Source organism: Embiotoca jacksoni, unplaced genomic scaffold, assembly GCF_022577435.1.
Source record: "Embiotoca jacksoni isolate LCO1_2020_lvr unplaced genomic scaffold, fEmbJac1.0.p SCAF_59, whole genome shotgun sequence".
In the NCBI taxonomy this organism is placed as follows: domain Eukaryota; kingdom Metazoa; phylum Chordata; class Actinopteri; family Embiotocidae; genus Embiotoca; species Embiotoca jacksoni.
The window spans coordinates 158,979-183,373 of NW_027185413.1; the positions used below are offsets into that span (position 1 = coordinate 158,979).

General features: G+C 43.8%; 1 protein-coding gene across 8 annotated transcripts in view; it reads right to left on the minus strand.

Annotated features, from left to right (window-relative positions):
* The window catches only part of LOC138212768 (disks large-associated protein 1-like), a 138,439-nt gene that overhangs the window by 42,167 nt on the left and 71,877 nt on the right, over nt 1-24,395 (minus strand). The window lies entirely within an intron of this gene.

Here is a 24,395-nt window from a genome sequence, read left to right on the forward strand (position 1 = left end):
CTCGGTAACCGTCTCCGCACCTCAGTAACCGTCTCCACACCTCAGTAACCGTCTCCACACCTCAGTTAAAGTCTCCACACCTCGGTAACCGTCTCCGCACCTCAGTAACTGTCTCCACACCTCAGTTAAAGTCTCCACACCTCAGTAACCGTCTCCACACCTCAGTAACCGTCTCCACACCTCAGTTAAAGTCTCCACACCTCGGTAACCATCTCCACACCTCAGTAACCGTCTCCACACCTCAGTTAAAGTCTCCACACCTCAGTAACCGTCTCCACACTTCAATTAAAGTCTCTACACCTCAGTAACCGTCTCCACACCTCAGTTAAAGTCTCCACACCTCAGTAACCGTCTCCACACCTCAATTAAAGTCTCTACACCTCAGTAACCGTCTCCACACATCAGTTAAAGTCTCCACACCTCAGTAACCGTCTCCACACCTCAATTAAAGTCTCTACACCTCAGTAACCGTCTCCACACCTCAGTTAAAGTCTCCACACCTCAGTAACCGTCTCCACACCTCAATTAAAATCTCTACACCTCAGTAACCGTCTCCACACCTCAGTTAAAGTCTCCACACCTCAGTAACCGTCTCCACACCTCAATTAAAGTCTCTACACCTCAGTAACCGTCTCCACACCTCAGTTAAAGTCTCCACACCTCGGTAACCGTCTCCACACCTCAGTTAAAATCTCTACACCTCAGTAACTGTCTCCACACCTCAGTTAAAGTCTCCACACCTCAGTAACCGTCTCCACACCTCAGTTAAAGTCTCCACACCTCAGTTAAAGTCTCTACACCTCAGTAACCGTCTCCACACCTCAATTAAAGTCTCTACACCTCAGTAACCGTCTCCACACCTCAGTTAAAGTCTCCACACCTCAGTTAAAGTCTCCACACCTCGGTAACCGTCTCCACACCTCAGTAACCGTCTCCACACCTCAGTTAAAGTCTCCACACCTCGGTAACCATCTCCACACCTCAGTAACCGTCTCCACACCTCAGTTAAAATCTCCACACCTCAGTAACCGTCTCCGCACCTCAGTAACCGTCTCCACACCTCAGTTAAAGTCTCCACACCTCGGTAACCGTCTCCACACCTCAGTAACCGTCTCCACACCTCAGTTAAAGTCTCCACACCTCGGTAACCATCTCCACACCTCAGTAACCGTCTCCACACCTCAGTTAAAATCTCCACACCTCAGTAACCGTCTCCACACCTCAGTTAAAGTCTCCACACCTCAGTAACCGTCTCCACACATCAGTTAAAGTCTCTACACCTCAGTAACCGTCTCCACACCTCAGTTAAAGTCTCCACACCTCAATTAAAGTCTCTACACCTCAGTAACCGTCTCCACACCTCAATTAAAGTCTCTACACCTCAGTAACCGTCTCCACACCTCAGTTAAAGTCTCCACACCTCGGTAACCGTCTCCACACCTCAGTTAAAATCTCTACACCTCAGTAACTGTCTCCACACCTCAGTTAAAGTCTCCACACCTCAGTAACCGTCTCCACACCTCAGTTAAAGTCTCCACACCTCAGTTAAAGTCTCTACACCTCAGTAACCGTCTCCACACCTCAATTAAAGTCTCTACACCTCAGTAACCGTCTCCACACCTCAGTTAAAGTCTCCACACCTCGGTAACCGTCTCCACACCTCAGTTAAAATCTCTACACCTCAGTTAAAATCTCTACACCTCAGTTAAAGTCTCTACACCTCAGTAACTGTCTCTACACCTCAGTTAAAGTCTCCACACTTCAGTTAAAATCTCCACACCTCAGTAACTGTCTCCACACCTCAGTTAAAGTCTCCACACCTCAGTAACCGTCTCCACACCTCAATTAAAGTCTCTACACCTCAGTAACCGTCTCCACACCTCAATTAAAATCTCTACACCTCAGTTAAAGTCTCTACACCTCAGTAACTGTCTCCACACCTCAGTTAAAGTCTCCACACTTCAGTTAAAGTCTCCACACCTCAGTAACTGTCTCCACACCTCAGTTAAAGTCTCCACACTTCAGTTAAAGTCTCCACACCTCGGTAACCGTCTCCACACCTCAATTAAAGTCTCTCCACCTCAGTTAAAGTCTCTACACCTCAGTAACTGTCTCCACACTTCAGTTAAAGTCTCTACACCTCAGTAACCGTCTCCACACCTCAATTAAAGTCTCTACACCTCAGTTAAAGTCTCTACACCTCAGTAACTGTCTCCACACCTCAGTTAAAGTCTCCACACTTCAGTTAAAGTCTCCACACTTCAGTTAAAGTCTCCACACCTCAGTAACTGTCTCCATACCTCAGTTAAAGTCTCCACACTTCAGTTAAAGTCTCCACACCTCGGTAACCGTCTCCACACCTCAGTTAAAATCTCTCCACCTCAGTTAAAGTCTCTACACCTCAGTAACTGTCTCCACACTTCAGTTAAAGTCTCTACACCTCAGTAACCGTCTCCACACCTCAATTAAAGTCTCCACACTTCAGTTAAAGTCTCTACACCTCAGTAACTGTCTCCACACCTCAGTAACCATCTCCAAACCTCAATTAAAGTCTCTACACCTCAGTAACCATCTCCACACTTCAGTTAAAGTCTCCACACCTCAGTTAAAGTCTCTACACCTCAGTAACCGTCTCCACACCTCAGTTGAAGTCTCTACACCTCAGTTACCGTCTCCACACCTCAATGAAAGTCTCTACACCTCAGTAACCATCTCCACAACTCAGTTATAAAGTCTCCACACCTCAGTTACCGTCTCCACACCTCAGTTAAAGTCTCTACACCTCAGTAACCGTCTCCACACCTCAGTTAAAGTCTCCACACCTCAGTAACCGTCTCCACACCTCAATTAAAGTCTCTACACCTCAGTAACCATCTCCACACTTCAGTTAAAGTCTCCACACCTCAGTTAAAGTCTCTACACCTCAGTAACCGTCTCCACACCTCAATTAAAGTCTCTACTCCTCAGTAACCGTCTCCACACCTCAATTAAAGTCTCTACACCTCAGTAACCATCTCCACACTTCAGTTAAAGTCTCCACACCTCAGTTAAAGTCTCTACACCTCAGTAACCGTCTCCACACCTCAGTTGAAGTCTCTACACCTCAGTAACCGTCTCCACACCTCAATTAAAGTCTCTACACCTCAGTAACCGTCTCCACACCTCAATGAAAGTCTCTACACCTCAGTAACCATCTCCACACCTCAGTTATAAAGTCTCCACACCTCGGTAACCGTCTCCACACCTCAGTAACCGTCTCCACACCTCAGTTAAAGTCTCCACACCTCAGTTAAAGTCTCCACACCTCAGTAACCGTCTCCACACCTCAGTTAAAGTCTCCACACCTCAGTTAAAGTCTCCACACCTCAGTAACCGTCTCCACACCTCAGTTAAAGTCTCCACACCTCATTAACCGTCTCCACACCTCAGTTAAAGTCTCCACACCTCAGTAACCGTCTCCACACCTCAGTTAAAGTCTCTACACCTCAGTAACCGTCTCCACACCTCAGTTAAAGTCTCCACACCTCAGTAACCGTCTCCACACCTCAGTTAAAGTCTCCACACCTCATTAACCGTCTCCACACCTCAGTTAAAGTCTCCACACCTCAGTAACCGTCTCCACACCTCAATTAAAGTCTCTACACCTCAGTAACCGTGTCCACACCTCAGTTAAAGTCTCCACACCTCAGTTAGAGTCTCTACACCTCAGTTAAAGTCTCTACACCTCAGTAACCATCTCCACACCTCAGTTAAAGTCTCTACACCTCAGTAACCGTGTCCACACCTCAATTAAAGTCTCTACACCTCAGTAACCGTCTCCACACCTCAGTTAAAGTCTCCACACCTCAGTTAAAGTCTCTACATCTCAGTAACCGTCTCCACACCTCAGTTAAAGTCTCTACACCTCAATTAAAGTCTCCACACCTCAGTTATAAAGTCTCCACACCTCAATTAAAGTCTCCACACCTCAGTTATAAAGTCTCCACACCTCGGTTACCGTCTCCACACCTCGATAACCGTCTCCACACCTCAATTAGTGTCTCCACACCTCGGTTACCGTCTCCACACCTTGGTAACCGTCTCCACACCTCTCATCTTATCAGACCACATCTCACTGCTAAACCTCAAATCTGCAGGAGAAGACCAGCTCTTAAAACCGTCCAAGTCAGGAGTGAGGAAGCCACTTCACTCCTGCAGAAGGAAGCAGCACATTGAGGGACACTTAAAGAAGCAAACCCTGGAGCATGCGGAGAGGAATTAAGTCAATAATGGACTACAAGAGCAACAGCTCACAGACCAACCATGACAGTGCACTCCTCAACACCCTGACTTCGTTATATCACTATCTTTTACCATCCTTTTAACTTTGATGGTTTTCAGTTTTAATTGCTATAGTTTGTATTAACTTGTCTGTATCTATGTTATCCTCAGTGTTTGAAATGGGTTGTCATATTTAAACTTGTATTATTTCATTTGCCTGCTGTATATTCTAATCTGTGTTTTCTATTTAATTCCATCTGTACAAATGGTGGGTGGATGGATGGGTAGGTGGGTGAGTGGATGGATGGGTAGGTGGGTGGATCGATGGGTGGGTGGGTGTGGGGTTGGTTAGTTACGTGGTTGGTTGGTTGGTTGGTTGGTTGGCTGAATGACTGACTGGCTGGTTGATTGATTGATTAGTTACTTGGCTAATCGTTAGATTGATTGATTGATTGATTGATCGATAGATTGATTGATTAGTACATACAGTACTGTACATACTAAAACCACTCAGGAGAAACTTGGGGACTTTTTGCCTTACAACAGTACATAAACTAGGAAGACTGGAAGGGCTGAGAAGTACGTGAAACTAAAGTCAAACATCACATTGCGTGAAAGCCCTTCGAAAAGGCTTTTTTAGAATGCTATACATGAAGGCTAATATCTCAGGGTGTTTTCTTTCTGTGAATACAACTGAAAGTGACTGATGTCAAGTGTGTCCTCAGCAGCTGAATGGAGAACACAGAGAGGGCCAGTGGGACTGTTGGATCAGCGAGGAGGCACAAAGAGAGGGGGTGATTAACTGGGCTTAAACAGCTCATCAGCCTGCTCGGCTGCTTAACTCACACTGACCTCATTTAAGTTGCATTTTACTACTGAAACCTCTGACTCTTCCGTTCTGTCTCCTTCAGTCACACTGATGTTCACTTCTCCGTTCTCTGTGGTCGACTGATCTTTGTGTGCCAATGTAATTTTTTTTTATCCTGGTGACGAAGGATACTTCCACATTAGGTACGGTTAATCCGTAGTGTGATCGCCCCCCACCCCTCTTCACCGCTCTACCCTCCACTCCCCCGCTGGCCAGTGTTCACATCACATTAATGTTTCGTACCCGAGTACGCTGACGCCAACATCTATGCAGCACTTGTGAATGCTTCAAATCCAAAAACACAGCTAACTCTTCACGTTTGCTGCTGCTTTTGCTTCGGATGCACAAACAAGTACGATACTGGACTCACTCGTCTGTCTTCAGACCTCATCCTTAATGTGAGCAAGTGGATGCATTGCAGATGTAAACTACTAGAGAGAACACTGCTTTTTATGTGTGAAAAAGTAACAGCGGAGTAATGCTGACGTTATATCAGTCCCTCCAGGAATTCCATGAGTTATTTTGTGATTGTCGTGATCAAACATTTTTGGTTTTGTGGTGGATTTTCTGTAAAATTGCGATTGTTTAATTCATGTTCATTCAACACATAGACCTGCTGGATGAAACAAACAAAGAGACGTCTCTGACAACTGGACGTGACCCTGTCACTTCCTGTTTTTCCTCTTGTTCCGGTTTCCTCCGGTGCAGAGAGTTATTATTATATATATATATTATCAGCACTGCAGCAGACACACTGTTGGTCTGGACAAACGCACGCAAACGAGCCGCAGCAGCAGAGCATGGTAGCCCTGAGGACTCATGGCAGGCAGGCAGTATGTGGGCCTTCTGTATATCCTCTTCTGTATACCTCCTGTCTGTCTTCTCTCTAATGCTGATCGTTATACACTTTCTCATTAACCACAAACAGAATTACATTACTGCCATCACACTCTCCTGCTGACGATGTCGTCTGGGAACTACAGCAGGAAACCTTTCTTTAAAACACAGAATAAAGGCTCCATAAGGCTCCACTGATCAACACTCCAGTCAAATCATCTCATTTCATTCCGAAAAATCTGTTCCAGCGGAACTTTCTCCCACCTGCTCATTTGTAAAAGCCATTCTGACAAGTCATTTTTAAGATACTCTTGAACTCATTTAATAGATAAAAGCTCTGAGCTTTTAAATATCCAGCGAACATTTTTGCCTTGCATTACAGGATTACTAGATTTCCAACATATTTTAAAAGAAAAACTTGTGGCCCTGGACCGGTTTGCAGAAGCTGTTTTTAATGTCAATCTTAACCTTGCTCGAGTGTAAGTGTGTATTAATAAAGGAAGTTGTAGTTGTCAGTAAATTTAAACCAGCTGCCAAACATAAACGACTTCTTACACAGGGATTTGTTTTTCCTACAACCAGTAACTGCCAGGTGGAACTTCTACGTTGTTAAATTAATCAAATGTAACATTAGCAATGATATAAATCTAGTTGACAAATTTCAAGATTTCAAATTATACTCTACAAAAGTAACATCATTTTACTTAACTAAGTAAATAACGTTATTTAGCATAACCACGTTTTTCCTCTCATTTTAAACTTTGTAATACTTACACCCAAACACATTATCCCACACATGCAGACAGAAATAAATCAAAATAACACCTACTAACCATACCTATGTTGCCAGTCTAGATTTAATTCAGCAAATAATAAGGTTGATAAATGTCTTTTTTCCTTCTTTGAGAAAGAACATAATGTGGCTGTAAGGCTGATATGAAATGTGTTGTGTTTTAAATACAGTGTAACTCAGTGACCTGATGCAGTGAAATCTGATAAACTATTGGTGGATGACCAATCAGGACGTAAAGGAGGCGGGTCTCTGAGAGACGTGATGTCAGCCAGGTAGAGCCGTCGGTAGAGGGAAGAAGGCTGGTGATTGGCTGATCTCGTCTGACGTCACGGTGAGCGTATTGCGTCACTTCCTGTCTACAAACATTGTAACTAGTGTTACTTCTGTTATTTCAGCTTCTCTTCCTGAATTCTACGTATCTAAATCTCTATCTATATATATCTATATATATACGTATCTAAATCTCTATCTATATATATACGTATCTAAATCTCTCCACTTCTTCTCATCTCAAGTTAAAACTCACGTTTGCTCTTCTTGAACAATTCTCCTGTTAAATCTTTGACCAACGTTCACTAACTTGGTGTTTTGGTGCTGTTAGCTTAGCAGTTAGCAATGTCTTCCCTCTCCCTCCTCCTCTTCTGGTTTTTCCTGCTCAGTGTGACATGTTTAGTTACAACCCTGCTTCCTTTAAGGAGGAGGAGGGGGGGAGGAGAAGGAGGAGGAGGAGGGGGGGAGGAGGAGGGGGAGGAGAAGGAGGAGGAGGAGGAAGGGGAGGAGGAGGGGGGGAGGAGAAGGAGGAGGGGGAGGAGGAGGAGGGGGGAGGAGGAGTAGTGTAGTTAGGGCTCCAGGGTCACAGAATTAGAATCACTGCTGTGCACCATGCTAAATAACCAGCAAGCTGTAGGACCTTCTCAGGGAGGAGGAGGGGGGGGGGTGTACAGCTGTCCAGGATACAGGTTTAGTTAGCCGGTCCCCCGCAGCACCCGAACAGCCGGGCGGCCGGGGGACAGTACGAAGGAGACATCGTCCCAAGAAGAAGCCCACGGTTCACCACCGACCTTCACGTCTCCAACTGATGTTCCACATTCTGTGAAACACCTGCTGAGAAACCAACTCTGGTTATTGGAGACTCTATTTAACATGAAGTTAGTGAAACCAGGGGACAGAGACAGATGTCTTCCAGGGGACAGAGTCAGGTGTCTTCCCAGTTTCATGCTTCTCTGAGAGGACTTCAGCTGTACGGACCGGACCGCTGCGTGACTCCTCTGCTGCCTTGAACCGTCCCGCTCTGTGACCACCGGACCTCACCTGGTTTTCCGCTGATGCCTCATCACATCCCACCTTCACCAGGTCTTGAGTAACCATATTACACGTGCACCATATTTTATTGTAAGTGGACTATTAATGCAAGTGAAGCAGCCATTTCATGTTTTCAGGCCACAACGCCCCCTAGCTACGATTCAGACCTGCCACGATCACTTTGGACATGCAATTTATTTTATCATGGCTTTTAATTTCTTTACATCTGATTCAGAACCCACAGTTTTATTTGCAACATGAAGGTATAAATGGGCTATGTTGTTTGCATAATGTAAAGCTCATTTGAGTGCAGTTTGACAGCTTTGTTTTGAGGTATTGCCCAACTCGTTTATGTTTAAGAAGTTTTTTCACTAAAATCATTCATTTGAGTTCAGAGAGACTTGTTAGTGTTGTGCTTATTATCAAAATAAGTTCATATATATGTGAGGACATAAGAGGGTGATTTGAAAATCAGTAAGGCTTAATCATTTATTTCTTAGCCGTCCATAATTTAAGTTAATTAAAAACTGCCAAGTGGAGGCACCGGCAAATACCCAAAATCTAAATTTAAAAGAGTAAGATGTATTTAGGCACCCAGGATCCCACCTTTAGAGACAAGTGACAGAGTAAATATTAAGGTGGGTGTTACACCTACAAGACATATTTTACCTTGTGATGCTACTATGATTTCCTGTTTATATAACAGATTGCTTTTGATTGGACAGCACTATACATAAAGTCTTCACAAACACTTTTTTTTTTTCATTTTAGAGACATGAGAATGAAATCAATCTGAACATCTAACTCGCAGCAGAAGAGTGAATAAGATGATTTTCCAAAATAGAATGTATTGCTCCAGGGGTTGTTTTTATATTCAGAATTCAGTAAGTGGGAGTGAGGTAGGGAGATGGTCGAAGTGGATGGTGAGTGTACAAAGCAGAAGACCGAACCACCAGAGACCAGGTTCAAAACCACTTAGGTTAAAAAGATGTGGTTAAATACTAAAAAAGTAAACATGATTCGTTCTGATGGTACACGTCTTATATGATCTCGTTTATATTTAAATATTTATAGATCTCTGAGCTAAATGGAACTCAATGTGTCTTTTAGATGCCATCCATACAAGACGTTTTACCCTTAATTTCCACTTCCATTTTAAATCTATCTATCTTTATCAAATGACTTTGTGCCTCAGGCTTTTAAAGTTACTCTAATTATACCTTTACTTTAAAATCCTCCTCTTGATCCATTTGTTTTTGAAAACTAGGTCCAACCTGTTCTTGCAACTTTAAAAATAAAAGCTTAAAAAAAAAAAAAAAAAAAAAAAAAAAAAAAATATGAACATTTGTAAAGGATTTTTGAAAAAAAGAAATTCAGCCAAGATTTAGAGACCATCATAGCACAGTAAAAGTTACCAATGATCCTCATATTACCTCAAACATTGTGTTTGTCTCTATACTTGTCATCACAACATTTATGACAGGGACAACATGCCATTTTGATTGAATGAACCGCACTAGGTTCGATTTCAATTTCTTTATATCAACAATGACTCTTCCACACACACAAAAGTTACTCATGGAGATCTACAGGGCTTATTGCTACATCAATCCTTTCAGCAACATTATTTAGAGGCACTGCGTACATTTCCATTGATATGCAGATGACATCCAGCTATTATAGCAAATTAGTCAAACTTCAAGCATGTCTTTCAAACATACAGGCCAGGGTCCTCATTTATAAAACATTGCGTAGGAACCGTACTAAAAGTGTACGTGCGCAAAATATATTCAGATTCATAAAACTGTGCACATGCACACCTGCACACAATGTTCCTTTTGTAAATCACAATGCATGTGGAAACGTGCACACATAGATCCATGTGGATCAGTGGTTCTTTGGTTAATTGTGTCAACAACAGAGAGGAAAACCCGGAAATTAAATTTGTCCGACAGAACTCGAGGTGTTGGACCAGGTGTTTGTGGACCAGGTGTTGGTGGACCAGGTGTTTGTGGACCAGGTGTTGGTGGACCATGTGTTGGTGGACCAGGTGTTTGTGGACCAGATGCTTATGGACCAGGTGTTGGTGGACCAGGTGCTTGTGGACCAGGTGTTTGTGGACTGGGTGTTGGTGGACCAGGTGTTGGTGGACCAGGTGTTGGTGGACCAGGCGCTTGTGGACCAGGTGTTTGTGGACTGGGTGTTGGTGGACCAGGTGTTGGTGGACCAGGTGCTTGTGGACCGGGTGTTGGTGGACCGGATGTTGGTGGACCGGATGTTGGTGGACTGGGTGCTTGTGGACCAGGTGCTGGTGGACCAGGTGCTTGTGGACCGGGTGTTGGTGGACCGGGTGTTGGTGGACCGGGTGCTGGTGGACCAGGTGTTGGTGGACCGGGTGTTGGTGGACCGGGTGCTTGTGGTCCGGGTGCTGGTGGCCCGGGTGTTGGTGGACCGGGTGCTGGTGGATCAGGTGTTTGTGGACCAGGTGTTGGTGGACCAGGTGTTGGTGGAACAGGTGTTGGTGGACCAGGTGTTGGTGGACCAGGTGTTGGTGGACCAGGTGCTGGTGGACCAGGTGTTGGTGGACCAGGTGTTGGTGGACCAGGTGCTGGTGGAAAATTTTAAACTGTCGTTCTGTTCTGCAGGTCTTTAACTGATGCTGTTTGATGTTATATTGGATTTTTAAAAAGGATGATGATCAGTTTAAAACAATTAAAAGTTGCTGATGGAATAATTACAGCAAACATGACCCTGCTGGTTAGAATGTTAATGATACAGTGAACGATTGCCCAAATAAAATTGATATGAAGTGAAATGAAATGTGCGAGAGGCTTCGTTATACATATCAAGTTGTCTGTCACATTTAATTTCTGCAATCTGGCTTCAGTTCACCACCTCACCGTCTGTGTCTCCCAAACGTGCATATGGAAGCTCAGAGTTTGCTTCCAGGTGTGCACTATTTACTGTCCAGCTTGTTTTTATAAATCCAGACTTTTGCGTGGGGAGCGGCGGATGCCTCTTTCAGGCTCCATTTTGTGCGTAACGGTTATAAACGAGGCCCCGGACCTGTCATTTTACTTCTAAGTTCAGGCAAAGCTTAAGTTATTGTATTTGTACCGATATTCTACTGTGACAAAACATTGGAGTTATTTTTGACAAGGATGTTTCCTTTAACTCACATATAAAGCAAATCTCTGGGACTTAATTCACCTGCGACATATTGCAGAAATCAGGAACATCTTGCCTCAGCACAATACTGAAAAGCTGATCCGATAGAAAACTTCCGGGATGGACTATTGTAATAACTTATTATCTGGATGTCTCAGTAATGCTCTGAAAAATCTCCAGGTGATCCAAAATGTTGCAGCAGGAGTATTGATTTTGTAAGAGAGGTCATATTTCTTGCATATTAGTTTCTCTTCATTGGCTCCCAAGTGAAATAAAGAGAAAAAATGACATCCATGCTCTTACAAATAAAGCTTCTGAAGACCAAGCTTCGTCAGGTGACCCTGAACCTCCCTTAGTTATGCTGCTATAGGCCTCCACTGATAATCACCTCCCATCTACTCAATATTTCACTCGCCATACATTTATATGCCACTATTGCATGTCATTAACTGTCTTCTCTCTCCTGTAGTTTGTGTTTGTCCTCTCTGTCCTCTTTCTCTTCTCTTTGTACCTTTCTGCAGGTATTTCTGGCTCCGGAGCTGCATGTTTCTGATCTGCGGTTACTGACCCCACCAACCTCCCCAGTGATGATCGTTTGTTGTCTCTCTATGTTGCTATTTTCTCTCTCTGCTCTCCCCTTGAGGCAAATGGCCGCCCACCTTTAGACCTGTTTCTTTTATGATTAAATGGAGTTTTTCCTCCAAACTTCTGCCAATGTTCGCTCATGTGGGAATTGTTGAACTGTGGGGGTTTCTCTGTATATTATTGAAAGGGTTCGACCTCACTACGTAAACCACCCTGAGATAAGTTATGTTGGGATTTGGCGCTCTAAAAATGAAAATGAATTAAATTCAAATTGAAAAATACACTTTGGAAAAACAGCACGTTTTCTTCGCATGGACACACTTTTAAATATACAGTATCTGAGCCATCATTGAAATATGGCAAATGAAGCTGTTAAAATCCTTTGGTGAGGTGGCATTCAGAAGGAATGTGTGGATAATTAAGCTCAGTAGATATTGGGGCAACACTTATCGGCAAGAGCTTTTTTTTTATTTTGATCATTTACTCTAATATGTGACTGCAGAAGAATGCGTGAGAGTGTGCATGAGTGAAAATATACACACACATCTCTGTGTGTGTGTGTGTGTGTGTGTCCATGTTTTCTCTTGGTTAATCATATAATAATCCCAGAGGAGCATCAAATGTAGGTCATCTCCAATCGAGCACTTTGAAAATAAAGACAATCCTAATACCAAACAGCCGCCGTTAAGTCCCCTGTGGCGTCCTCTCTGGCATGTTCTCATCTGAATACCACGCATGACGACGGCCTTTTTCAGCTTTTTACGGGATTATCTTTTCGAGATTTCTGCTTCATTGTTGGTTCATTGCTGCAGTGCTCCGAGTGCAGAGTGCAGTTATGCACATAACCGCGTCCTGAAGCGTTTTGTAATTCTTTCCGCTGCTTTGTGCCGAGCTGCATGATAATGTATTGGACTGTGAGTTGCCTGTGAGCACACAGCAGCACTGTGGCTGAGCCAGTGAAGAAACTACACATGGAGGGAGCTGCTGAACTCAACCATTCAAAAAAACTTCCAAATCAGCAACAGTGTTTCAGTATTTCATAATATAACACAATTTAGAGATCTGAAGAGGTGAGAAGTACTATATTTTCAAATTTTCATAGTAAAATATATATGCTTTAAATTATTAGAATCATATCAAATTTTTAATAACAACAATATAAGAAGAAAATAACTTATTTTCCTCAAATTAATACCAGGCAGAGTTATCAAATACTCATGACTCATGATTAATCCGTTAAACCAGCGTTCCACCTTGTTTCCAGAACAACCCTGGTTGTCTTCTTCAACCAGTCTCACACAACTGCATCAACACAAAGGCATGTTTGGACTGGGTTTTGACTGCGTTTGTAGTGTAGGAGCCTTTGAAACAACATTCATTATACAATAAAAGATGTTAATGATACACTCTTCATCAAGTAAAAAGGAAAAAGTTTTGCAGCAAAAACAAAAAATATCATGTTTGGATTTGGGATGGCTGAGACAAATCTAACTAACAGTTTATCTCATGTAGACTGACATAAAGGCCAAAACACACAGGCACCGCATGGTGTGCATCAAACCAATCAGCAACCATCAGTGATGTCATCAACCATCAGTGACGTCATCAACCATCAGTGATGTCATCAACCATCAGTGACGTCATCGTTGGTTTGTGAACGTTATGAATCCTCCAGTTCAGATTCTGTTCGTCACCATCTTGCGAGTTCGGAGCGGTTTGGAGCAGGAAGTGACCATATTTGGACGAGCTGGGGGAGGAGCCAAAGGTGGATCTGATTGGAAACCTGACGATACTACGTCCCGCCCACCGATAGCTGTAACCTGACTGCACCACAGGCCTGTCAATCAAACAGACACGCCCCCAAAAACAGGTCTTCTTGAATCTTCTTTTCTAATGAATGAGGGATTATTTTCAGATGGACCTCCAGAAAACTAATAAGAAGGAGTGACTTTAGCTAACAACACCGAGATAACTGATGGACACATTTTATTCACTTTGGATTTGATGAGAGAAGTTGAATGGGAGTCTATGGAGCCGGAGGCTTTTTGGAGCCGACCTCTAGTGGCACTCGCTGGTATTGCAGCTGAAGGCACTTCCACATTAGCTTCATTTTTCGGAGCCGGAAGCTACGAACACTTCTATATACAGTCTGTGGTCAAAACGCTGCTCTTCTAGATCTTCTACGCTGCTCCTGTTGCAGCTCCCTCCCCTCTATCAGATCTGCAATCTCAGTTGATGAGGGGAGAAGAGTTCACAAGGTTGAGAAACATCCCGAGCCGTACGACCTGCAATCCCGTTATTACCATGACAACGGGCAACATAGCCATCCAAAGTGTGTGGCATTTTTATTGGTGTTTTAAGCTTTAGTTTGTGTAGAACGATGCTATAAGCTCGCCGTTATCTGTTGATTTAAGTCCACATTCTCCTTACCTTCTGCTATCTCTGTTACCAAATTACAAAATCCCTGTCGCTATTGGAGACAACACCACCACCACCAACAACAACAACCTCTGAGCTAGCAACCTACACACTGAAAATGGCAAGTTTGGCAAAGATTGGGATCCTGAAACAAGGCAGGCCTGCTTGGTTCTCTTCTATCTTTTGCAGGAATTCAGCCATTTTAACACCAGGCCCGGCCCTGTTCCACCAAAACAAGTTCCACTCTGACGCAATTTTTCCAAGTGCTGCATCCTGGGCTCAGTGCCAACCAAGACAACTGAGTGGTTTAAAGAAATACAACCAAGCCAGAGCGTTTTTGTTTCGTTTTGTTTTTATCTCATGAGACTCCATAGAAGTAACTTGAAAATAGAGGTCAGATAATTGTCAGATCTCCGGAGAGGAATGTTGATTTTGCTCATCATATTGTCACACATCTGAATAGTATTCACAGAATAATGCAGCAGTTTGTTTATTTCTCCTAATGTAGCCTACCAGCTCAGAAAATACTATAAAAAAAAAAAAAGATGAGGATTAAAGCTAGGACACGGCAAATAGGAAATACCAGAAATTCAAACAAATAAATAAATGAATATAATTGTTACTGTGCTTATCATAATCCAATCAATCAAATGCAGCCATCTGTGGTACTTAATGTAGAGTAAGTTTTGGGTAAATCTTGGACGTTGGACCTGCCAGGGTAAAAAGTGACCCTCGAAGCAACACTACTTCTAGTATCACATTGATACCAGAAGTATAAAATAAAATCATGGCATACAGAGAGGGAGCCCACATTACCACCCACACAGATGGAGCGTTTCTCCTTCGCTGACCGACAGGATGGCTCCTCTGCAGGATGTCACTGGGAGTCAAATTTCTCTCACAACCCCAAAGAGATAATGTGAACATTTTAGATCTTTTTAAGACTCTTCTGCTGTGCAAAATAACAGCACAGTCTGAAAACCTTTTAAGAATCAGACACATCATTTACAGAAAAAGATGAGGCACTATGAAAGAGTTGCGCTGCGGTAAATATGTGACTACCACCAATCAGTACTGTTAATTAATTAATAATAAATAATAATACAATTAATTGAAATACTTTACCAAGAACTGCATAAAAAAGCAATCAGTTACTTGGAAAAGTATGTTTTGTGTTACTTTTAGATGTCAGTTCTTTGATTAATGCAATCAAAAGTTGCAGATGCTCAGGTACCAGTGATCACAGAAACACCAACCACAGGTATAACTGGTGTTGACTGAGTGATGTGACTGGGATACTTGAGATTATTGCTTCCTCCTGCTCCATGCTCATTACTGTGCTGCCATCCATTCATGCAGAGCCCAAACAAGCACCAATGCCTTCTTTTTTTAACAGCTGATTAATTGTACTGGTGCATAAAATCCCCCGAAAATATATGCAGCTTTGGCTGTGCAAAGGTCAAGTACTGGTGCAAGCATAGATAAAAAGTTCTTCCAGAAGCTATAGTAGTAGCCTACTATTCCCAGGAAATGCAACAGCTGTGTCTTGGTTGTGGGTGAAGGAAATTGTCCCACAGCCTTGACTGTGTCCTGCATTGGCTAGACTTGACCTTGATTCATCCTCTTTCCGAGGTAGGTCCCAGTGGTCTTAGCAAACACACACTTGGTGAGATTGTCTGTCAAGCATGCTAAAACCAACCAGTCATATAAAACACCTATGCAGTGGACATGAGTGTCCAGATACACCATGATATCGTGGAGCTACGCAGGCCAACCGCTACCACCCACAACCACAGTATTTCTTAGCCACTGAAACGTTGCAGGCATATTCCTTCAACAAAATGTCACCGTGTAGGAATACAAGCCAGAGGGAGTTATGAGTGCTAAAATTTCTCTTGACCTTTTGATGAGTGAAACTTGCTGGTACCCTTTGAAAGGGTCAAATTTGCTCACAAATGTGGCTGAATAGTCTTGGTCAATACAATCTTCTATTTGAGGAAGTGGATGGAAGTTATATTCAGTGAGACAGAACCCTTTTGGACAGTCAGTACGATGCCTCAAAGTAGTGGATGCTGAATTTGAGCCACGTTTAAGGCCTGCTGCCCTAAAAACTCAGCCTCACAAGTGTGATATGGCTTCAGAAGGTTTACATGGAACAAATTTTAGGATTTTCATTGGCTGAGAGTGTCAATCATGAGGTTTAGATGCGATGCACCACAGAAAAATTGACACTTTATTTTGCCTTGGATGGCAAATTGACAAGAGGCTGAACAGCATCATCAACATCTTTCCCTGTTAAATCTCCACTTTTTTGCTTTTCACCTGCCCGGTAGAGTTTTAATCTCTGGCAAACATCTCGCCTTCAAAACTGCAAGTTGACCATGCACTTTGTGTCCAAACACGAAGTTGTTCGAGCTGAATCCAGAACTTTCAGGACAAATTCACAAGCTGCTGACAAAAACCTGACCGGCAGGTTACCCAACAGCTCTGTACAGTAGACATGTAACAGGTATTTGGTGAAAATGTTCAAGTGCACACAAACCTTCTGCATGGTAAACTGTCAATATGTCATGTTTTATGTGCAGTTAAATCAATTGACCAACTATATAGGATATGAAGTTGGGACGTTGGTCAGACTGTCGTAGTTAAGGGTCAAATATTGAGATGAAATGAGCCATTGCTTCGACCATTGCCTTGGCAGTAACAGTGTGTAGGTGGGAGGCAGCAGGATCTCGTAGCCTGACACAATATAGTCCACAAATAAGTGTTTTCATGGGACCGACTTGGTCAATAGAAATGTTCAAACGGTGATCTGATTGCAGGGATTGGTGATAGGGGAGTCAGTAAGGTGACAGGTAGGTCATGTTTTGATGAAGAGAACGATGTTGAAGAAATGTTGTAATTATGCACACCAATCCACCGGTGTGAAGAAGGCAACCAAGAAGATGGTGACCCCCTCATAGCCACGGATATGTACCGGAGCTAAGCGCTCTACCTATCTTCACCGCTTCCTAATGTAGACACCAAAAGTCCCATCAGTAAATCCGCTGCCAAGCCTAACAGGGGAAAAACTACTCTTCCTCAAACAGACACAATAAAACCCAAAGTAAGACCCCTGAAATGGCTGAGTCAAGTACACAACTAGAAAAAAAAGAAAAGGAGAACAAATACCAAACACTTTTACAACCTACACTCTTAGAGGAAGGAACTGGCACTACCAGCAACCTGACATTTCCTCTTTCCAAAATAGGCTTACTGACAGCTCCGTCCAAACACAATGAACGACTCTTCACTCCTACAAGACAATCCACAACAGAAACCACTGTCTGCCAAAGCAGGTAACAACACACCAACTTAATGCAGGAAAAAAATACCAGAAACGTCCACATTATGCTTAAATTAATCTACTCACAACAACAAATCACTGACAAGCCAACACTTGTCACAAACCACCACCATGATGGGGAGGAGAGACAAGAGAGATTAAAGTGACAATTGCATGTTTTATCAAAATTAAAGAAATGTAACTATTTACAAAAAGCATCAAGATAAATTACATCAACTGTGAGGGAAATGCATGGATGAGTGAGGAATGAGTATGTCAGTGTGGAAGGCAGAAAAAAGGTCAAGGTATTTATATCCTCGGTGGAGGCATACACAGGTGCCACCACATTACCTTAAAACCCCCTCTGACTGCAAGCTTCTGCAGAAAGAGGCTAGTTGAGCCACAGCAGGGAGAGAGGAAGGAGCTGTAACAGTTATAACATTAGTGGCACCCACAGACTGGATGTAAAAGTGTCCGTAGCTTCCAGGTCTGAAAAATGGTTCTGATCCAGAAGTGTCTTCAGATGCAATACCAGCGAGTGCCACTAGAGGTCGGCTCAAAAAAGCCTCCGGCTCCATAGACTCCCATTCAACTTCTCTCACAGAATTCTCATACAGAAAATGTCCTGTATGTCATTCGCTAAATTCTCTCTTCCAGATCCATTTTCTGGAGGTGCCTCATTAATGAGAGAATAAGCTTCAAAAAGACCTGTTTTTGGGAGTGTGTCTGTTTGATTGACAGGCCTGTGGTGCAGTCAGGTTACAGCTATCGGTGGGCGGGACGTAGTGTCGTCAGGTTTCCAATCAGATCGGTCAGATCCAACGCTGGCTCCTCCCCCAGCTCGTCCAAATATGGTCACTTCCTGCTCCAAACCGCTCCGAACTAGCAAAGATGGTGACGGACAGAATCTGAACTGGAGGATTCATAACGTTCACAAACCAACGATGACATCACTGATGGTTGATGACCTCACTGATGGTTGATGACATCACTGATGGTTGATGACATCACTGGTGGTTGCCGCTTGGTTACCACCAACAGTAAGGTGTTACTCCCAACAATACCACCGACAAACGGAAACTGGGAGGAATAGCTTCTGAGTTAGAACTATCCCACTGCAGTTTTAAATGTAGATCACATTTGAGTGAATATAAATATCCAAATAAACAAACAGCAAAAAGAAGAAAGAGAACAAAAACAGAGGAGGTCAACAGAGAAGCTGTAGCCTGAGTTCAATGAGCTGCTGCAGGCGAAAGGACAGAAGACTGAGCAGGATATCACCAAGAAATCAAAGAAATGTGAAGTCACACAAGATAGAACGAGACAGCCAGCCTGTGAGCGAAGGGGAACGCAGAGAAAGTGTAACATCACTCTTCTCTGCTTTTAACATTGACAAAAACAAAAATCTCTTTTCTTGTTTTAGTCAAGTTTACAAAAGTCCTGGCTGAGCCTTGCAAACATCTTGATGTTAAGTTAGATGTTAGATGTAGCAACACAGGCATTTCAGAGCCTCAGGAAATATATGTTTGATGACTGAAATAGGAAAATGATCAGAGACTATTTTTAATAAATTTCATGACACCAACACCTTTGTGTTCAGCGCTCACATTATCCATAACAGTAAGATAACTCATCTTTTACATGGTTCCACCAGAACAGCTCTGGTGCTTCTTGTCAGAGATTCTGCTAGTAAGTGCCACTGAGTGCTATCGCTCCAAAATATCCCACAGTTCAATGGGGTCGAGATGTGATGACAGTGAGGGCCACAGCATTTTCAGACTCTAACGATGTGACCTGGGGATGGAGGCACTGTTTCCACCCCATCAGGGTAGAAAGTATGGCTTCAAGGGAAATGATAAGTGTACTCCCCCATGTTGCCCGCTGAATGACTCGAATGGTTTATGGGCTGAAAAGGTTACCGAGCTTTTGAGTTTGACCCACCTGCATGGGTGATACACTTTAGTGAAACATTGGCTCCCTGAGTTTCAGTGGTTTGGGAGAATTTATATATTCTTGCCCTGCTGTTAGTAGTTTTTTTTATTTTTTATATATATACGTATATTACGTAGGTTTTCAAGATGGCGCCGCGCTAGCGGCAGCCTGTTGCAGCAGCTCCCCTCCCCTTGTTATTAGTATTATTAGTATTTAAGCCTTTCTCCTCTTCGGAGTTGTTGTTTTTTTCTTTCTCTCGTGTGTTAAGTTAACGGTCCGTAATGGACCGTCATTTTTCCACGTTTCTGGATGGGGGCTCTGTTATTGTTTACTTGCGTGATCAGCTGATCGCGCTGAGTAGACCTCTACTGCTGCTGCCCGGAGCGAGGCCTGAGATACCCGTTGAACTTCGGAGAAGACGGCGGGGTTACAGAGCTGGAGCTAAGCTAAAGGCAGAAAGGAGGAAATACAAACCAGCGGTACCGGAGATCTTAATGGGGAACGTGAGGTCGTTGGTCAACAAGACGGACGAGCTCGGCGCTGGTAAAGACCCAGAGAGAGTACCGGGAGTGCAGCATCATGTGTTTCACCGAGACATGGCTGCACTCACATTTCCGGACCGGCTTCAGGACTGTTCGGGCGGACAGAGACGTTGTTTGGAGCGGTAAGAAGAAAGGTGGAGGGATTGCAGTCTATGTGAACGAGAGGTGGTGTAATCCCGACCACGTGTGTGTGAAGGAACGTTTCTGTAGCCCGGACATTGAACTTCTAGCCGTGGGGATGCGTCCTTATTATTTGCCGAGGGACTTCACGTCCGCCATTGTTATCGCTGTGTACATTCCTCCATCAGCTGACGTAGAGGCAGCAGTGGACACCATCCAGTCCACTGTGTCCAAACTTCAGACTAAGCATCCCGGCGCATTTTTGTTAGTTACTGGAGACTTTAACCAGTCTGGATAAAGTACTGCCAACTTTTCACCAGTATGTTAACTGCCCCACCCGGAACAATAAAACTCTGGACTTACTGTATGCTAATGCCATGGATGCATACAGTACTACTGCCCTTCCCCCCCTTGGTAGATCAGACCACAACCTGGTCCTGCCGACTCCCAGGTATGTTCCTCTGGTGCAGAGGCAGCCTGTGACCACCAGGACTGTGAGGAGGTGGACACAGGAGGCTAAAGAAGCCCTGCAGGACTGCTTTGAGTCCACGGACTGGGACGTGCTGTTTGGACCACATGGGGAGGACATCAACAGCAGGACGGACTGTATCACAGAATACATTAAATTCTGTGAACACACCACCGTACCATCCCGGACTGTAAAATGCTTCCCCAACAATAAACCGTGGATCACCAGTGACCTGAAAGTTCTTCTTAATAAGAAGAAAGCAGCCTTCAGGTCTGGGGACAGGGAGGAGCTCAGGAGAGTGCAGCGCCACCTGAAGGAGAAGCTCAGGGAGTGCAAGGACTCCTACAGGAGGAAGCTGGAGGCCAAACTCCAGCAGAACAACGTGAGGGAGGTGTGGACCGGTATGAAGGAGATTACTGGGTTCAAGGGGAGAGAGAGACAACCAGGGGGAACCTGGAGAGGAACAACCAGGGGGAACCTGGAGAGAGACAACCAGGGGGAACCTGGAGAGGAACAACCAGGGGGAACCTGGAGAGGAACAACCAGGGGGAACCTGGAGAGGAACAACCAGGGGGCTCCCTGAAGAGGTCAAATGAACTAAACTGTTTCTTCAACAGGTTTAGTTCACCGCCCTCATCTGTCTCATCCACACCTTACACCTCCCAAACACCTCTGCTGCTCCACCCCTCCCCCCTCTGCGCCCCCTGGTGAACTGCATAGAGCCCTCAATCTCAAAGGGCTCTTCCTCCATCGACACCTCGACCCCTCACCCCCCTCTCTGTGACGACTGGCCAGGTTAGGAGACAGCTGGAGAGACTCCACCAGCACAAGGCTGCAGGACCTGACTGCATCAGCCCCGGGGTCCTGAAGACCTGCGCCGTCCAGCTGGCTGAGGTCCTACAACACCTCTTCAACCTGAGCCTGAAGCAGGAGGAGGTCCCGGTGCTGTGGAAGACGTCCTGCCTGGTTCCTGTCCCCAAGAAGACGACTCCATCTGGCCTCAACGACTACCGACCGGTTGCCCTCACATCTCATGTGATGAAGGTGCTGGAGAGGCTGGTCTTGGCCCACCTCAGGCCGCTGGTGAAATCTTCTCTGGACCCTCTGCAATTTGCGTACCAGCCTCATGTGGGAGTGGACGACGCCATCATCTACCTGCTGCAACGAGCTCAGTCTCACCTGGATGGAACCGGTGACTCTGTGAGAATCACTTTCTTTGATTTCTCCAGTGCATTCAACACCATCCAACCACTGCTGCTGAGTGAGAAGCTGCGGGTGGTGGGGGTGGACGCGTCCACCGTCTCCTGGATCACTGACTACCTGACAGGCAGACCACAGTTTGTCCGTCTGGGCAGTGTGCTGTCTGATACGGTGGTCAGTGGTACTGGAGCTCCTCAGGGAACTGTTCTGTCCCCCTTCCTGTTCACCTTCTACACAACTGACTTCCACTACAACTCAGAGTCAAGACATCTGCAGAAGTTCTCTGATGACTCTGCAGTGGACGGTGTATAAGGGATGGACGGGAGGATGAGGACAGGGCAGTAGTGGAGGACTTTGTGGAGTGGGCGGGAAGAAATCACCTGCTCCTGAACGTGGCCAAGACCAGAGAGATGGTGGTCGATTTCAGGAGGAAGACGACGGCTCCACAACCGCTGAGAGTTCTGGGAGAGGAGGTGGACATGGTGGAGGAGTACAAGTACCTGGTGTCTCCATGACAACAGACTGAACTGGAAGACCAACATCAATGCTGTCTACAAGAAGGGGATGAGTCGACTCTTTTTCTTGAGGAAACTTCGATCCTTCAATGTGTGCAGCGAGATGTTGGAGATGTTCTACCAGTCTGTTGTGGCCAGTGAACTGTACTTCACTGTGGTCTGCTGGGGGGGAGAGGTGGGGGGGCAGCATTGGAGCCGGTGACACCAACAGACTTAACAAACTGGTTAAGAAGGCCGGCTCCATCATCGGCTACAAACTGGATAGTCTGGAAAAGGTGGTGGAGAGGAGGACGCTGAACAAACTATTGTTCATATTGGATAATCCTGTCCACCCTCTCCACCTGCTGCAGGGACAGAGGAGCACTTTCTCTAAAAGGTTCCTCCAGCTCCGCTGTCACAAGGACAGATACAGGAGATCATTCCTGATACAGGAGATCGTTCCAGATACAGGAGATCATTCCAGATACAGGAGATCATTCCAGATACAGGAGATCATTCCTGATACAGGAGATCATTCCTGATACAGGAGATCATTCCTGATACAGGAGATCATTCCAGATACAGGAGATCATTCCTGCCGACCGCAATAAGACTTTATAATAACTCACCTCTGGCAAAATCCATCACGGTACAATAACACTGTTGACTGTGTTTCTTAGTTTGTTTGTATATTATATATATATACTGTACTGTATATATATATGTTGACTGTGTTTCTTGGTTTGTTGTATATAATATATATAGATATATAATGTACTGTATATACTGTGCATTTTATATTTTATATTTATATTTTTTTCTGCTATTTACTGCTATTTTATTTTATTGCTTTTCTATTATTCTATTATTCTATTCTATTCTATTATTTTATTCTATTGTTTCTATTATTGTCTTATTGCTTCTGTATGTATGCTGCTGTAGCGAAAAAATTTCCCCTCGGGGATTAATAAAGTAAATACCTACCTACCTACCTACCGTATATATAACTAATGATTGTAAAGTTGGATTGTATGCACCCCGTAGGGCAGATTTAAAACATGAGTTAACTCTATACATTATAGCCCAGATAGTAAAAACTATTTGCACATCATCTGGCAGTAGTATTAAATCTACGTTGATACTTGACATTGAAACAAAAGTAAAAGTGCTCGTTATGATAGAATTTTCAACCATAATTGACATTGAATCAACATTGATTCAAAAGTCCTCCAAAGAGTCGACAATTTATTTTATTATACACTGAAACGAGGTTAGAGAATAAAATATTGACTCAACCATTATGTTTTATTGTCTGTTTTATTTTTGTGGTATTTTATCATTCTATATAATTAACTGTTGCATATTGTTTTTTAAATGTATGTAAAGCGCTTTGTAACTTGTTTTTGAAAAGCGCTACAGAAATAAAGTGAATATTATTATTATTATTATCTAATAGGCAGCTCAATTTTGGGGAATTTAAAGTTAAGTCACTGTTAAACTATTTAATTGTTTTGTACAAATAATGTCTGTCCTGTCTGTATTCCTCTTGTGGGTTTGTATAGTTAACATTCCTCTCATACTGCGGCATTATACTAATTAAAGGTAATTTGTGCTGGGTTTGCGTGAACTCAGAGGATGGATGGTACACGGTATGCCAATTATCATCACGGCTACATTTTCAAAAAGTTGTGAGCTATTTAAAAAAGGAAAATTATGATTTGCCAGCTGGCTGTACTTAAATGCGGATCCCATTGTGAACACTAGGTGTCACTATCACCGGATGTGTAGACTGCTTGCACACTCTTTTTATACCAAAAGGCTTTCCCATAAAAATAACCATGTCAGCAGTACCAGGAAAGTGGAAAATGGACGTGAATGCAAGAGATCCCGGACACAGCAATTACTTTCTTTATGGAGTTTCGATTTCCAATAAATGGCCATGAATGGCATCTCTTTGTGTTATACAACAGGAAACAATACGAGACTGGCTGAGCTGGATGATATCACGAGTATTGTGACGCACACTACATGATCATGTGTTATCACCATGAAATGTGCATTTCCCTGACAGAATATGATGTT